Consider the following 16,285-nt stretch of genomic DNA (forward strand, 5'->3'; position numbering starts at 1 on the left):
TACTTATTTTGACATTTCAAAAAATGTTTATTAATAAATTTTGAGTTTGTTTTAATCTCACTTTAAGGTGAAAATAAACAAGAGCGATGGGAAAAACTTTGCTTTTAATTTGGTTGCATAATTCTGCACACTGATAGTTGCCTAACAATGGTGTACATAGATATTCTCTTAAAGTTGAAATTTAACTTTTACTAAAATGTTCAGGTTTGAGGGTTAGTTTAACATTTTGGATTGACCAGGAGCACTGTAGTTGTACAATAACAAAGTTAATCCTCAAAAATACAACTTACCTGATAATTGTGCATGCAGTGTACTTTGCAACATTGCCATTCGAGCGCTGTTTACGTTGCTCTTAAACCAGGCTGCAGCCATACATTACATGGATCAAAGCAAACATGTTTCAACAGCTGATCTGTTCACGAGTCCATTTTCCAACATTATCAGTACACCAAAATCACTTCATATCATTATGCAGATTGAGTCTGTGTTTCGGTGGTACGGTCTTGGCATGTCCAACCAGGTTTAGCCTCACAGCAGGAAGGACATTGGTTCGGTTCCGACAGGGGACCATACCATGTGGGGTTCTTAAGTTCTCCTTGTGTCTGTGTGAGTTTTTCTGGTTCTCCAATTTCCTCCCACGGTCCAAATACCTGCAGCAGGTTGATTGGGAAAATTGCCCAGATGTGCAAATGAGGGAGTGAATGGTTGTCTGTCCGTATATGTGGCCCTGCAATTGACTGGTAAACCAGTTCAGAGTGTGACCAGCCTATTGCCTGATGGCAGCTGGGATAGGCTCCAGCATCCCCCACGATCCGGATTTGGACAAGCGGTAGACAACGGATGGATGGATGAGTCTGCACTCCATATTTGACTACATCGATATTGTCCCAAAGAAGAGCACAAATCAATAGTAACATTTTAAACAATTATATATGCAAGAACAACAGCGGTTTCCTCTGGACAAAACATTTCCCAGCCATCATGAACCCTATCCAGCCTTGGTATTGCAATTAAGGATGATAAAGGAAAAAGAACAACAACAAGATTATGAGTAAATCTGGCTGTGAATACATATGATGAAGTTATAAAGTTGCGTGAAAGCCCCCAAAAATGGTTACAGTCAATCAACGTACTAACCATATTTCAAATCCAAATAATTGAAAAATGGCAGCAATCCCTATAAACATACAATGATTTTGAAGTGGACAGCGCCAGAAGAGAAGACCCTGAAAGCCCATCATTGCCTCATAGTTTCGTAGGTTTGCGCAATACGCTCTGAATCACATTTGATGCCTACTGCTGCCTATTGGATTGCAGTTTTGGCTCTGGGAGCGATTCAGCTGCTTTACTGCAGCTGTGTTTGTACTGCAAGCTTTCTATTCCTGAGCAGAGGTTAACAGCTATCAACATTACTTCCAGAAATATATGTGCACATACGCATGGAGCCACTTCATTTTTTACAAAACACAATTCTGAAAGTATTTTTCAAACACATTGAAAGAACCGTTTCAATAGCAAAATTTGCACAAAGTAGAGGTGTAAATGAGAAAGTGAATGGCTGTCTCTGTATGTGGCCCCGTGATCAAATGGCGAGCAATCCAGGGTTTACTCCCCTCTTGCCCAATGATAAGCTCCAGCATATCCGCGATCCTAAGATCATGTAGAAAAACAGTGGATAATGGAAGGATGAATGACAACTACAGTAAATTGTACGAGTGCAATCATTTCATTATTAGTAGATTATAAGATGAAGCATTTAGTTACTTAGAGAGAGGCTATTACATGCTATTGTAGTCCCCAAGGGACATGCTTGAGATGTGCATTTAACTTTGGCCCTTCGGACTGATCTAATTTATTATCTGCTATGAAATTTAAACAGAGATGTAACACACACAAAGATTGTTGAATCTGTAGAGGATTCTTTGTTCCTTTTCCCATGTTGCCCGTATTTTGTTCATGCCAGTCTCCAGTAACATTTGCCACTTTAGATAGTGGTGCAGCCAGCTTTCCTTTAACTTGGTAGTTTTGTGCAAGTCTTTTGTGACTGGAGCGTTTAGCAGTCATTTTGAAAAGCAATCTACCGAAACTCAAATCCACATTTATAATAATTAAATCAAAACAGAATTTCCGTTTTGCAGTATACACACAAACTCCCACATTCCTAAATATTTACCAAGAACTTAGAGTACCTGCAAGGATTTAAACCTCTTCTAGATAAACAATTTTGGAATATTACCTCTGGTAACCTCTGACATCTGGTGGATGAAACAAGCGGTCTGGTGGGACACCTCCCAGGGGGTTTTCTCTTCCACCATAATGCTGTCTGGCGTGGCCTTCTCTATGATTACATCGACAAATCCATCACAGAAGGTAAGATGACTCACGTCCATCTCATAACAGGTCATGCCAAGGCAGTTGCTGTACCTGGCGCTCATAGTACTGATGCACACAGGGGAGTAATCTAACCTGGAGACAAAAAGAAAGATGAGGGAAAGAGGAAATCTGAGGGGAAGAAAACAATGGCATACTGACTACAATATGCGAGTGATGTCTGAAATACTGAACTGGTTTTTAATTGTGAGCATAAATGGCATGGTCAGCAAAGCAGTGGCATAAGTTTTAACAGCAAGTTGCTATCATGACCGAAAAAGACTGTACTGATTGGAACCGCCTGCTGTGACTGATGAGACAAAACATGCATGACCTGCAAGAATTCCATCTTTTTAACAGGTGAAAGATAGACAACGGCTGAGGAAAACAAGCGTATAAAAGAAAAGAAAGGACAGTCTGCGCAGCAAGAAAGAAGGAAATGTACTGTATGCTGTATTTCACCTTTTACATGAGATGACTCATAACTAAAGTAGGTGGAGGAGGTGGCTAAATGACAATATAGAGTAAATGCAGAAGAAATGTTTTAACTTCTTAATTTTCCCATTTATACATTCTTTAAAAACAAAACTCTTGTACCCATAGTTGAGCCAATGGTCATCCCTCAGTCTGTCACTCCTGTTTTGGGGAGTGAAGTCCTTATGGTGGAAGGGTACATATGTCATTACAACCATAAAATGTAATAAATTTAGCATTGATACGACAGAGAGACACAACAATTAGCATAAACAAGGCACACTACATGAATTTTTTTTTTTTTTGAGATCTTCAAAAGGCTAGGTGTCATCGAGATACACATCAAATCACTTGTCCAAGGTATTTGTAAAACATTTTGGACTGCTGTTCAATTGAGAAAGAAATTGAGAACTGATCTTTTGCAACAGAAATTCTGTGATTATGTCCTTTTTCTACAATTCTCTGACTGTGAAGAGTTGTTGATGGAATTGTTAAACAATCCCATGATCAAACACGATAGGCTGCCAAATAAAACGTACTGTTTGGAAGAACTCAATCAACGTGACAAACACAAAGCAAGTGAACTGAGTTATCTCGCTGTTGATGCAGAACAATAAAGCAAGCGATGTCATAAAGCAAGAGATAATCTATAACTGACTAGAAAGAGTAACTAAACTACATTCAGCTCCAGGAGAAAGAAATTTGTTGTCACCTCAGGTGGTAAAATATAACTGTATAACTTTTTGTAAGTGGCTTTGGATAAAAGCGTCTGCCAAATGACTGTAATGTGATGTAATGTAATAACTGGCTTTAGTACAGGACAAAACTATGATGCACCTGTACTCTGTGAGCCCCGTTAATACTCTGCTGATTAGACACATAATATCCTGAAAACTGGCTTGTATGACCATATGACAAAAGTCATATACCAATATTTCAAATATAGCTGATACCAATCCCTTTGAAAAGTCTGCATCTGAATAGGTATGTTTTGGTTCTTACGGCATAATTTATGCGTGAATATACACCTTATTTTTTTCACAGTAAGATGGGAAAGTGAGAGTGTGACAGGTTGGGCTGTGACTTCCGGCAGCATATTGGCATCAACACCTCTGCTGTAAAAGCGTGGCTGTGCTTGTTAACGCCTTACTGTTTCTACCAATTACCAGCTTGAAAAGCTCCATGTATGTGTGTGTGTGTGTAAGACTGATTTAGTTAACAGCCTCACACACGAAAGAACACATTGGCAAACCTCTTATATGTGTGTGCATGAGTGTGTGTTCATGTGCATAAACTTATAGCATGCATGCATAAATTCTTACATACAGATTCACAGCAGAAGGCAGCAGTTCTTAGATAAAGATAAAATCAACATAACAAGATACGACTGGCTGCAGACACACTCAAGCATCATGTGAAAGGTAAAGCTAGCCTAAATGAAGCCGTAACCTCACCTTTTCAAAAGTCCCTTTTTCTCCAATTGATATCAAGAGTGTGCTTGCTGCTCGGAAGTGAAAGTGTGTGTTCACGTGCACGCGCGCATGTGTGTGTGTGTGTGTGTGCCAGACAACCATTAGCTCTCCTCCTAGATGCTTACTTCAAAGCAAGGGAGGCAAATATATCTGCTAAGCTTGTCATACTACAATAGTTGAATGTTGATAGCTGGAATATGAGAGCACATGTTAGGGTTGAGTCACACAGTTTATTTTAGATAACTTTAAGCGGCTATTATAGTCGAACCAAACAAGCACCTACTTGAAGAAAGTGTGAAAAACAAGCTACTTGAAAGCTACACATCCATAGGACCTTTCAATCTGAGTCTGAAACACTGAATAAAACAGGGCATCGTCCTCACAGCCACATTTACGTTTATGCTAAAAAAAATGGTCTGTGTCCCCAGGTTTGCTGCTCTGCAGTGTGGATAAACTCCACAGTGCTCCTCTTTCAACTCCGCAGGCACTCTGGACATGAATTCCAAAGGGTTCTCCCTGCTGACACAGCTATGTGCATGTGTGTTTTTGGTTGCTGTTTTTTTTCAGGTTTTTTTTTCCGTGCACTCTGCACTAAGCAAGATGTGTCACATGTGACTCATTCCTGGGGGTTGTCACGATAATTATAGTTGCCAGGCTGTCATCAAGGACACTACCACCATTTTATTCCTATGATATCAGCTGGCGCCCCCCCCCCCCCCTTCACAACCTCTGATCTTTACACACACGCACACGCTCATGTTTCCATCACACTTTAAATGATAATTCATTGCATCAAATTAATTTCCATGAGAATTTACCAACATTAAACAAGATTCCACCCTTCATTGCATTTTGTCACGATAAGTGAGCCAAGTGCCTCATTTTCGGTTGTGTCAATGTGTTTATCTCTCTATTTATCCATGTTCCATTTAAAGAAAGATAGTTTGTATGCACGTCACAGACATCAAACCAACTTGTATTCACATTGTTAGACTATTGCCAAAGCACAGAAGGTATGAAAATGTAATGCATTGTGTGTGTGTGTGTATGTGCATGTGTGCAAGGGGTATCCCAAGTAGTATATAACAATGGGTGCAAGATTTTAGCTTCCTCCAGCAACAGACTAAAATATGCAGAGGGTCCAGGGAGCGCATCCTAACTAGATTATTCACTAAGACACAGAGGAAGAAGCGAGTGGTTGTGTCATATCACCTTGTTCTGTGTGTGCGCGTGTGTGTATGCAAGATGGAAAACTGTTGTAGTAGATAGTGAAACATTCCAGTCATTGTAAATTAGCAAAAAACAAACAGTGAAACTGTTTCGGCTGGTTCCTGACTTCTTGTCCACTGGAAATTTGGCACAAACAAAATGTTGTTTGTTCTTGGGTGGTAAAGGGGATGCAACCACAATAAGCACTGTGGAAGTGGCTGTAAAGCCATACACAGTATCTGTGCCAAAGGTAAGCGTTGACTCTTTTTTATGGGATATCATTTAATAGAAATAGCATATTGCAGATTCCATTCTATATCAAAATTGGGACAGAGTCTAATGGTTTTGGGTCTTTGTGGAAATCTGTCTAAATAAAATTCGAAGCACAATGTAAAAGTAGCATTTTACCCCGAGCAAGTATTTATATTTGCAAAAAAAAAAACAAAACATGACTGAATTTTACTCTGGGCTAAATCACGTTGTTCTGCAATGATCTCTTGTAAGGAAAGAAGACAAAGTTGGGTGAAGTATCAGTGACCTGATTCCACCCAATGAACATTGCAGTTGGGGTCAGCTGCAGCTCATTGATCTAGTTGGCATAACTGAAAAGATACATTTTCATTCTTCAAGACAGACTAAACAAGAACAGTCATAATAGATATTAGTGACAAGTTATTTTTGTTTAATGTTTATGCACAATACAGTTGTTTGTCAGGTCGGTTTCACTCTTACAAAATCTGTTGATAATGAGGCTCAATCCTTAAGTAAGAATTTCATTGTTCAGGGAAATACGTTTCCAGACCATGCATAAGACAATAAAAAAATTGCATAGACACTTTGAATCTCAGTAGAAGCACCCCATTACTACTCTGTCCTCCCCAAACCCAGCTCCCTGACCCAAAGACATTTGCAATGAGGCCACTGTGGAATTGCCCGTACACCTTTATCTCTCCGTTACTCAAGAAACTTCCCTGAAAGCACAGGGAGTATACAGTGAAGGGGTAAAGTCAAACATACTTTCCTCATTGAATTCAGTTCTATGGGCTCAAGCTATAATGTACATGCCATACATTAAAAAAAAAAAAAGTTGTAAAATGTTATAAAACTCCCACATGCTTATTAAACCATGACTGCTTCTATGTGAGATTTTTTTTTTCTATGTTGGCTCATTTCTTCTTTTCTATGATCATATCGAGTTGGGTGTCTGTGGGGCTTCATTGCTTTTATAGAACAAGTGTATCAGATAGTATTACAAGCGTGTTCATATGTCATAATAAACTCAGCACTTAACTGACATTTGCAATTTTTTCCCCACTGGAAAACTTGCATGTGATATACAGATATGCTGCAATACAATTTTAAATGTTTGAAAAAAAAAAAAAAAAAAAGATATTATGCAATTTTAGTCGTCGTGACCTCGAATATCATAGAAGCTCTATTTTAATTATTTAATCAGTTCACACTCCAGTTCCTTGACTCCTATTCAACGTTAACAGTAGATCAGATCTGTGGGTGTCAAATGACCCTCGTCCACATGAACAGCATCTCTCTGGAGTCCATCTATGGTCAGGAGGGATGCTGGGTGGGGAATCCCTGCGAGTGATCCAGTAGTGTGAAATATCAAAGCTGTAACCTCTGAGTCGAGCCAAGCGCCGCAGTGGAAACTCCATGATGTCAGAGGCATGCAGGGTATTTATGCACATCCCAGATTGGTTTAGACAAATTAAGGATGGGGACTTTGGCTTTTGCTGATGAGAGGTGATGTTCACATGTGCTCTAGCAACAACTCTTACCACCCCCATGTGCCTCACAGGCTCTGGGCAAACCTTAGGTAAACCGACACCATGGTGGTGACTCTTCACAAGGTTCAGCTGCATTTACTGTAAATGTCAACAAATGAAAAGAGTGTTTGTTTTCGTTTGGGTAATGACATATTACCGATTGTTTGCATTTTTAAGTTATATATGTTTTTGATTTTTTTTTTTTACTTTTGACTTTGCTCACACTAAACTACTTTAAAAATGCCAATGCTATGGTTAAAACATCAACATTATACTACAGGCTTTATTTCAGCAGAAACAGATTCATTTTTACAGGTGCTAAAGTTTACTCTAATGCAGTTTTATGCATCGAGCCGCTGCATGTGAGTGGTCATGTCAGGTCACATGAAGGCCGGATGTGTGCACGTGTTTACACACCACAATACTGAAAGCAGTAGACAGTGGCACACTGTGCCAGGTTAAAAACAATCATATCCTTCACAGTCATGGTACAGTGTAAGCAAATTATTCATTGTAAAACAATATATATAGAATAATGATAATATGCATTATGAACATCTCATCTCATTAATATTAATAAACATACATGTAGCAATGGGACTTGCAATTCTCTCAAGGGGGCATTTAAACAGGGACAAAATATGCCATAAAGTAAGGACGCAAAAGGTTAGAAATTCATATCAAACATTGTTAAGTCAATTAGGGTGAATCTGAATCTGAACAAACTTTATTTATCCCTGAGGGGCAAACTATGACAATGTTTAGGTTCAGTAAATGATAACTTCCAGTATGCATGTCAGAGTATATTTAATGCAATAAACCCTTCATGTCTCATTCGGCCTCCGTCTCACCACCCTTGCCCCATTACCAGATATAAGTACTCTCTATTTTTATGTTTTTCAAGCAGTTACAGATGCTCGAGAGAAATTGAATCAGCTGCAAGGCCAAATTTCAAATTCTGTGAAAAGCACCATTCTTCCGGCAAGTTTCCCTCACAAGTCTCTTCTTCCCTCCACTCACAAAGCAACCTCAGTTATGTAACAGGGTATGAGATAATTAGTGACTGAATAATTAAGACTGCGTCTGTGACAGTGTGACTAGCTGATGTAGTATGCGACAGCATGTGAGTGTCCGTGATGAGGGACTTTTGGAAGGAATCCATCCATGAATATATGTTTGTGGTGTTGCAACAGCCTAAACTTTGTCTTGGATCTTTAAGGCACTGGGGACAGGAACTTGGTAAAACGGCAAAGACAAGAGAAGGTGGTGCCTCTTTTTGTTTAGCCACAATTGACAAGTATTTAGACCCACCCACCATCTTTGTACAATACATTATTGTTACATTATGTTCATTTGCCAGAATTGCTGCTATAAAAAGAAGAGCTAAAAGCTTTACATTTTATTGCTTCATAATTTCTGTCTGGTTTTAAAACATCTCATACCTCGGAAGTGCCTGTCAACAGCTGAATAAAACTATCATGCCGTGGAGACAATCGGTAGCTCAAAATCTGCAATGGAAGGGCAAATGTTGAGGGTTGGCAGTTGTTGAATAAAGTGGATGAGCTGGCAGGGACAGAGGTGAGTGAAAGAAACAGACAGAGAAGTCAACTGATGATTCTTTATTAGACAATCATGAGTGCATGTAAGTATTTATACAACATCTCTTCACACTTTTCTGTCCAAGTCTCTGTTGCCTGCAGTTATCGAACATCATTGCGGGAAATAAAAATCACCATCATTACAAACTGGATGTATGCACTGGGATAGAAGAATGATTCAACCAAAATAATAATAATAAAAAATCAGTTTTTATTATCACATGGACTTTTTTTTTCTTTTCAAATCTGAATGTTCTTTTCATAAACCAAAGGAATTAACAAAGGGTGCCACACAATGAAACCTCTGTTATTGAATATAAAGTAGATAGCAACCTTTTTGTTCTGTGGGAATGAAGCTTTCTGCAACCCTTTATAAACACCTTTGAAATTCAATTCCAACAATGAAGCTGCTGTTAGTGCCACGGTCAAATTTGCAATAATATATTTCAAAGCAACATTGGAAATAAGTAGTACCGCAAACAGTTGTGAAAAAGGTTTATATTGTGAATCTGGCCTGGAAGTTACTTGTGCTTTGTTAGCTGGTGTGTTCTTGGTCTCAGAATGCTCTCTGTTGGGCTACAGCAGGAGTACGTTATAAACCCCCAAAAATCTCTCTCCATATATATATATATTGATATATTAACGGGTATAGCTTGTTATCGGTGTTCACTTGGCTTTTTATCATCACCAGCAAAATACCGTAAATTCTTTTTGGGCTATCGAGCTTCATGCCACCAAAATTTTGCCTCATCACATCGAATCAATGAAACTGCTGTGAAATTCTGCGGCTGTTCTATTCCGACACTAAAGAAGACGACATTAAGAGCAGGAGGAAGACGAAGAAAGCGATTAGCTAGCCGGTGCGTCTTATATTCAAGTGCGCTCAATAGTCCTGAAATTAGTTTCATCTCTTGCAATATAAGTTTCCCTGAATGGTAGCTGTATATCAGCACAAACCACTACTGCTAAGGTGGTGCCTTTAAGTAAAAAAGACAAGGCAGTTTCCTTTGAATAAACTACTGCATTGACAGATTGGTTTATGTTACATTAGTGTATGTTTATATAATCATAATTGTTACTATCTTTCTTTCATTCATTCATATCTGGACCCCGTATCCTGCACACAGCTGTCACTGTGGGGTTAGGTACACCCTGGACCAGTCAGTCACAGGGCTAGATATGGAGACATAAGACATGGTTATATGGTGCTTTTTACTCTTTCATGGTAATTTATGCATAAATTAAGAAGCCATATGAAAATGGGTGGATCCTCACTTGCGTCTTTCCAACCACTGGTGATTGCTGTCATACGCAAAGACAACAGCAACCTGGTTGCACAGTGGAAATAAACCGGCATTTCACGTTGGCAAGTATAAACAACTGGAATTTTTCATCTTAACGCCGGTGATAGGGTATACGAAACCCTATGTTGTTCCAGGATGATCAACGGCCTCAGAGATTGCTGAGGCAAAAACTCAGGGCTGTGAGGAGTTCGGGGAGACCATGTAGAGCGACTTCTGGTTGGCGTTGAGGAGATTCTGGTCCACCATCTGACGGCTCAGGACGGGGAAGCAGTGCTCCATTAACACTGTGTACAGTGGTGGGAGCGGGGCGCTGCTGACCTCAACTCAAGACATAGACCTGGCTCTGCCAGGGCTGCCCTTTGTCACTGATTCTATTCATAACTTTTGTGGACAGAATTTCTAGGCACAGCCAGGGCGTCAAGGGGATCCGGTTTTTCCAGATGATGTGGTTCTGTTGGCGTCATCAGGCCATGATCTCACGCAGCTCTCACTGGAACAGTTCGCAGCCGAGTGTGAAACGGCCGGGATGAGGATCAGCACCTCCAGATCCAAGACCATGGTGCTCAACCAGAAACGGTTGGAATGCTCACTCTGGGTCGGGGAGAGTGGAGGAGTACAAATACCTCGGGGTCTTGTTCACAAGTGAGGGAAGGATGGAGCCAGAGAGCGACAGGCGGATTTGTACGGCATCTACAGCGATGAGGACTCTGTACCTGTTGATCTACGTTCCCACCCTCACCCATGGTCACGAGTAGTGGCCAGCGACCGAAAGAAGAAGATCGCAGATACAAGTGGCCGAAATGACTTTCCTCCATAGGGTGGCGGGACTCTCCTGAAGAGATAGAGTGAGAAGTTCGGTCATCCGGGAGGAGCTCGGAGTAGAGCCGCTGCTCCTCCATATAGAGAGAAGTCAGATGAGGTGGCTTGGGCATCTGGTCAGAATGCCTCCTGGATGCCTCCCCAGGAGATATTCCGGGCTTGTCAATCTGGGAGGAGACCACGGGAAAGACCCAGGACTCTCTGGAGAGACTATGTCTCCAGGCTGTCCCGGGAACGCCTGAATACCATCCATGTCAGCTAGATTCACTGCATCTGGCAGATGTATGCTGACGACATAAATAGATAGAAGATTTGATCTGAGGCTCCGTTTTGTCCACATAAGTGGACATAAGTACTGAACTTCCTGATTAGTAATTATACTCCCCCGTTCTCAGTCGTACGAGATGGCGGACAGAGAGATCCTTCCTGCCCTCAATCATCATGGGAAACGTGTGGTCGCTTGCCAACAAATCCAGGCTGCCAGGAAAATTGGCAGCCCTCGTCGACAGCCAGTATGTCTACAGGGAATGCAGCATGCTGGGCCTCACAGACACCTAGCTACAGGTGAACACACCAGACAGCGCCATCAATCTTACTGGCTTCACACTGATATGTGCAGACCAGGGGAGGAAGAGCAGTAAGAAGAGAGGAGGAAGGCTTGGTGTCTTCATTAACAGTAAATGGCGCAATCCATGGTCATATCACCATGAAGGTCTGTGTGCACCCCTGATGGTGGTAGGACTTCGCCCCTACTATGAGCTCTGACGATGGATCTGCCCCCGCCCTCCCCATACCTCTGCTGGAGGCTCCATCAATACCTTGCCTCCCCTTATCCCTCTCTCCCTGCCCAAAAGCAGCATCTTTGGACAGCCACCCCTCACCCCACCATCCCTTCTCCTCTAACCCAGACACAACCTCACAGGATGGCTGCAGTATGTCAGGGATGGCTGTGTTTCTGAGGCCATGACGTACAACACAGGACTGCCCCAAGGTACTGTCCTGTCTCAATTCCTCTTCACCCTCTTCACCTCTGACTTCTGGCACAACTCAGTTTCTGTCACCTCCAGAAGTTCTCTTCTATCCTTGTATGCATCAACAAAGATGATGATGAGGAGCAGAGAGGTCTGATTGTGAGTTTTGTTGCATGGAGCAACTGGAACCACCTCCTACTCAACATTTCCAAGACCAAGGAGGCTGTTGTGGACTTTGGGAAGAATCGGAGGAGACATATACAGTACCAATCAGCATTGACTGGGACTTTGCTGCAAACGCTGGTTGTAACTCACCACAAAGTCACACTTTGCAAAGTGAGGTTGAACACTGTGAAATCTTCAAGTAACAGGAAATAAACAACTAATTTTGGGCAATAACGCAGATGGGGATTCTCAAGTAACTGTTGAGTTTCAAACATAGGGGCTAGAATATCCAAATGTTGTTGTTTTCTCTCTCTCACTACCGACAACAGTTCCTGCATAAGTCTATTTATACAGCTTTTGTCCTGCACAGAGATGGGTCCACTCATCATACAATCTCCGTGACAGGCAGCGTTTTAATCTGTCATTCTTTTAAGTGTGGAGGAACCAGAGGGTATGTCATGAATCCATATTTAACAGCAAAGAGGTTCCTGGTATGACTCCTACTGGGAGCCTTTTTGTGAGGAATTTGCCTGTTCTCCCCGTGCCTCGTGTTTGCGTGGGTGACCTCCAGGTTCCTCGCACGTTTCAAAAACAAGCGGGAGGTTAATTGAAGACTCAAAATTGCACCCTTGAGTGAATGAGAGAGTGAATGATTGCAAGTCTCTGTATCTGCCCTGTGATCTCCTGGCGACTGGTCCAGCATAAACCCTGTCTCTCACCCTCTGACAACTGGGATGGCCTCCAGCATTCCCAGCAACTGAGAGCAGGGTAACAGGTACAAGTCATTGATGAATAAATGACTGAGTAATTCACTAAAATTGTTTTTCAATCAGTGCCCGGAGACACCCAAGGTGTGGTGCAGGAGGTAGAGCAACCATCTTTGGAACCGAACATTCCTGGTTTGATTCCCGGCTCCTCCGAGTGTGTCGAAGTTCGTTTCATTCTGGCTGATAGTCTTCTATCATATTGTACCCCTGACACTTTTCTCCACTCATTCCAACCTGCTTGAACCTGTTTCTTCACCTCTTTTTTCGCACTCTCTGCTGCTCTGGACTACTGACCCTAAGTACTTGAAATCCTCCACCTTCTTGATCTCCACTCCCTGTAGCCTCACCGTTCCACCCAGGTTCCTCTCATTCACACACATATACTCTGTCTTGCTGTGACTAACCTTTATCCCTCTCCTTTAGAGAGCATACCTCCACCTCCCTGGATTTTCCTCAACCTGTTCACTGCTCTCACTACAGATCACAATGTCATCTGCAAACATCATGGTCCATGGAGATTCATGTCTAACCTCATTTCTCAGCCTATCACCACTGCAACAAGAAGGGGCTCAGAGCTGATCCCTGATCTCCACCTTTAACTTCTCTGTTACCCCTACAGCAAACTGCACCACTGTCCCTCAGCTAGCATGCATGTCCTGCACCAGTCTAACATACTTATCTGCCACACAAGATTTCCTCATATAATACCAAAGCTCCTTTCTTGGCAACCTTGTCATATGATTTTCTAGGTCAGCTCCCCCTGGCCTTCTCTGTAGTTCTTTATCAGCATTCTCAAAGCAAATACCACATCTGTAGTACTCTTTCTCGGCATGAAGCCATACTGCTGTTCACAAATTCTGACCTCTGCTCTCGTCTAATTTCCACTACTCTTTCCCATAACTTTATTCCTTTATAGTTGCCAGAATTCTTCGTCTCAATTCTTCAGGCATCTTCTCACTCTCTAAGATCCAGTTGAATAATCTAGTCACAAAGTCTACCACTGCCTCTCCTAGTCACACACCTTCCCTAGTATATCATCAGGACCAACTGCCTTTCAACTCCTCTTCAATGCTTTCCTCACTTCACTTTTAATAATCTCTGCTACTTTGTGGTCTACAATAGTCACCTCTTCTACCCTTGCCTCTCTTTCATTTTCCACATTCATCAGCTCTTCAAATGACTCATTCCATCTTCTCACCACTCTTCCAGCATCTATCTATCCGTAATCGCCAGGTTTTGCCAGCCTGTATAGATAATTCTCTCCCTCCTTACTGTCCAACCGAGCATACAACTCATCAAATGTCCTCTTGTTTTGCCTTTGCTACCTCTATCTTTTCCCTACGCTGTATCTCCCTGTACTCCTGTCTGTTCTCTTCAGTCCTCTCAGTGTCCCACTTCTTCAAACCACTTTCTCTGTATATACTTTTGCACTTCCTTATTCCACCAACTCTTATTCCACCAGTTACCTCATCTACTTTCCTTCTAGATGATACACCAAGTACTCTCCTACCTGTCTCCCTGGTAACATTAGATCTAGTTGTCCAGTCGTCTGGAAGTTCTCCCTGACCACCCAGAGCCTTTCTCAACTCCTCCCTGAAAACCATACAATACTCCTCCCATTTCAGCTTCCACAACTTTGTAAATTATAATTATAACCACACTATATGAGCTGGAATAACAAAACCCCAGCTCAAGGATGCCGGGTTGCCACCTCAGCCATGTCGCCCCATCTCACTCAGCCGGCCCTGCCCATCACAGCCATCTGGCTGCCAGAGTTTTGGCAGAGCGACCCAGCTGGTTGGTTCCAGCTCTCGGAGGTGATTTTGCACCTGCGTGGAATTTCGATGGAGGTTGCCAGATACTTCCTGGTCGCCGCAGCACTGGACCAGCAGACCACAAGGCGGCCCATGAAGTTGTTGCGTGACCCTCTGCAGTATGGTAGATAGACCTCGTTAAGGGATTTCCTGCTCCGGAGGTACAGTCTATCTGCCACGGGCTTTTCTGTCTTCTTGGAATTGGCCATTCTGACACCCTGTCCGACATTACTTCAGACTGGGGTCGGCAGTTCATGTCAGTGCTCTGGTCGGTGCTGGCGGGGTCTTTGGGGACGAGCGTGCACCGTACGACGGCGTACCACCCTCAGGCTAACAACTTGTGTGAGTGGTTTCACCAGTCCATCAAGGCAGAGTTGAGGGCTGCGCTCTCAGGTGACAACTAGGTAGACCGTTTGCGTGGCTCATGCTGGGGCTGCACTCCGCTCCTAAGGATGACCGTAACTGCTACGACTTCTAGGGGAATTTCTGGCCAAGAGAACCACTCTGCCCCCACGTCCGTTCGTGGATCTGGTCACGCCCCGAGGCTTGCGTTTTCCAGGCCCCTTCCACCACTGTATCCCACAGTCTTTATGCCAGCGGAGCTCATGTTGGCTCGTTTTGTGTTCAGCAGGCATGACGATCACCGCTCGCCTCTGCAGCCCCGGTGCAATGGGCCGTTCCAGTTGCTTGAGGCAGGCCAGAGTTTTGTGTTGGATGTTGGCAGGCGTAGGGAATGTGTCACGCTGGATCAGTTGAAGCCGGCATAGAGGGTGGTGGGGTATAGTTATGTCTCCTTTCCAGGTTCCCCACCGGGGTCGCCCTCCCTCCAGGCCTCCAGCAGGACCTCCGCAGTTTCAGTGACTGGTGCCTCCTGCTGTCGTGACCAAGGGACACCTCAGCCGTTTCGGCAGGCTCATCAGGACTCCCGTGAGGGACTAGTTGTGTTCCCAGGGTCCCTTTTGGGTGTAGCCTCTCCCCCTACGGCACTGGGGGGGGCGTGGTTAAGGCGAGGTTAATTAATACATTTTCATAGGCTTCTTAATTAAAATAATACCTTTTGGATGCAGAAACAAGTTATCAAATACTGTATGTTTTCCCTCCGTTTAACCAGCTTCATAACAGACATGTTGCAGCAGTAATGACATGTCAGAAAATTATATGGACTTCTCATCATTTGTTAGGTGTAAGATTTAAATGAGGCCAAACTTGGCAGAGTCTGTGTCCCAGAGAGTGTAATGTCAGTTGATAGTCTAACACATGCTGTGAACAAGACCCCACAAAACATACAAACACGCGCACAGACACACACATTGTGTCGAGAAGGGTGAGATGGTAACAGCAGTAGGCATTTTCAATTAGCCACCTGCCAAGACCACGTCTGTGACAAAATGTTATGGCTCAAGAAGCACAGGTACCCTCTCTCTCTCTCCTTCTCTCTTTGCCACACACACACACACACACACACACACACACACACACACACAAATATTCAATATACAAACACAAAAAAAAACCCCACAACAATGGCTAGTTAATACGCT

At 42.8% G+C, this 16,285-nt stretch overlaps 1 long non-coding RNA gene across 1 annotated transcript; it reads right to left on the reverse strand.

Moving 5' to 3' along the window:
- Positions 1 to 241: 241 nt before the first annotated feature.
- On the reverse strand, positions 242 to 4,711 carry LOC147218777 (uncharacterized). Its single transcript, XR_015108733.1, has 4 exons — positions 4,600 to 4,711; positions 2,425 to 2,466; positions 2,237 to 2,338; positions 242 to 871 (listed from the first exon to the last, which is right to left on the reverse strand). It is a non-coding gene; the product is annotated as an uncharacterized LOC147218777 (long non-coding RNA).
- Positions 4,712 to 16,285: the final 11,574 nt, after the last annotated feature.

Source organism: Fistularia commersonii, chromosome 25, assembly GCF_037954325.1.
Source record: "Fistularia commersonii isolate RoL2024-O1a breed Wild chromosome 25, RoL_Fcom_v1.0, whole genome shotgun sequence".
NCBI classification, from domain to species: domain Eukaryota; kingdom Metazoa; phylum Chordata; class Actinopteri; order Syngnathiformes; family Fistulariidae; genus Fistularia; species Fistularia commersonii.